Source organism: Peromyscus leucopus, chromosome 11 (assembly GCF_004664715.2).
Source record: "Peromyscus leucopus breed LL Stock chromosome 11, UCI_PerLeu_2.1, whole genome shotgun sequence".
Lineage (NCBI taxonomy): Eukaryota > Metazoa > Chordata > Mammalia > Rodentia > Cricetidae > Peromyscus > Peromyscus leucopus.
The window spans coordinates 53,302,422-53,304,569 of NC_051072.1; positions in this window are offsets into that span (position 1 = coordinate 53,302,422).

Here is a 2,148-nt window from a genome sequence, read left to right on the forward strand (position 1 = left end):
GGGAGAATGTTTGCCTGCAAAGTAGAATCTTCCTGAACGAGGAAGGAGGGTCTGAGGGATGGGATTTACTTGTAGGCAGTTTGTTTAGATGCTCAAGTACCCAAGAGGAGCTGGGGAAAGAATCTCCAATCAAAGGATAATCATGGGGAATTATGTCTGAATGCACGCCTCTCTGCCGCGGAGCATGGCGGAAGGGATGCCTTTGTATGAGCAAATAAACAAACGGTCGGCTTATTTTCTAATGGGTCATCTGTAATGATTACCGTCCATTTTCCTCTTCACATCTGAGATTCTTGTCTTTGTGTGTGAAGACAAATGGTACAGAGTGAAGAATCAGAGGCAGGAGAGAGGGAATCTGAGTGAGAGAGGGGAGGAAAGGGGGGTTGATTAGAGGGCTGGAACACATAATAGAAATCAAAGTTTCTGATCTGGACTCTGGGCTTTGCTCCTGATGAGTGTGCGCTCAGCCCCTCTGCAAACTAAGGAAGGATGAAGTGGCCTGTGCTTTTCTCAGGGCAAAGACTCAGTGTCAACACGAAGATGGAAGGTTGGATGAGCAGGATGGAGCCATGGCCCTCATCCGTAGACGGGTGGACAGACAGCATCTTTCTCCCAGTCAAAAGATGGGTGCTTCCCACTGACGCCCCTCTTCCCTCACAGGTTTCTGAGTGTTACAGAATGGAGCCTGCATGAATGGTTCAGATACAATCAAGTTCACCAGTGCCCAGGGAAAGTGGGTGGCTCCCTATGTGGGATTCGAAGGACAGCAAAGGCCCTCTTGACTGAAATGTTGCCCTGGGCTGAAGCTGCCACAATTACCGTCTTCCTGTCCTTTAAAAAACGCACTGAAGGAAGCAGTAACCCACCAAATGCTGACTGGAACAATAGAGGGAGAGAGGGTTGATTCTGACTCACGGCCCTACAGTTTCCGTTCTGAATTCTGGGCTCTGTTGCGTGCTGGGGCCGACCATCATGGTGAGGGTGTCATGTGGAGGCAGACACTGTTCACTGCACAGTAGACAGGAAGCAAGGAGAGAAAGAAGAAACAACCAAGGACCAAGTGTGCCCTTCAAAGGCATGTCCCCAGTGACCCACTTCCTCCAGAGAGGCCATGCCTCTGAAAGTTCTCCCACCTCCCAAGGTAGCAACAGCCGCCAGGGGCCAAACATTCTACCTGTGAGCTTCTGGGGGACATTTCACATTTAAACCCTAACAGTCACCTGATTTTCTTAAAGGTCTAGCACACAGAATCAACTTGTTAATGAGCTAACTCATGTCGCAGTAGTCGACTTGGTCTTATGAAGTCCTGACCGTGGTTATGACATAATGTAAAAATGACAGATCAGTCTTGATTAAATGAGAGGGAGTGATGATAGTAAAAATATGAAGTGTTTCTATTAGGACTCGGTAGGATGTGTACACATGTGTGATGTGTGCACATGTGTGTGTTACATATCAAACACAACATGGAGTTGGAAGAGTAATGTGTTGGGGGTCAAGACAGAGTTGCAGGGAAAGCAGAGGCTAAATACGATCAAAATTTATTGCATACATGCATGAAATTCTCAAAGAATAAGGAGGAATATACGGTTCTCAAAAGGAACATGACCCAGGTGAACACTCCATTAAACGCCCCCTGGACAGGCAGCAAGCTGTCGATGAAGCCCTTGACTGGCTGAGAGTTCTCACAAGCGTGCAATAAGGTAGTTTGAGATGGGGGAGTGTCCAAGACAAACTTTGGGGTCTGGGGATGTGCCTTAGTTGGAGACTACTTGCCTAGATGCCCAGAGCCCTTCATGAACCTCCTGAAAAAAAAAAAAAGTAAATAAATAAAAAGGATAAACATTGCATTGTATACTTACTTCATTCCGTCTAAGACTAGCCCAGAGCTCAGTCTGCCTTTGAGGAATAGATGGAAGTACAGAATGGACAGACTGTCGGAATTCTGACCTCTCCTCCAGCTATGCGACCGCACATGCGCAGCTCAGTAGTCAAGCAAGGGGCCTTACGTCCTATGTAACCCGGGCGCTGCGAGATCATGTAATTTGTGTACAGCATGATTACACAATCTGCGCATGTGTGGTGTAGCTCTGTATGCCCATATGCGCATGTGCAGGGGAATCCATAAGAGGCAGGACACAAACCGTT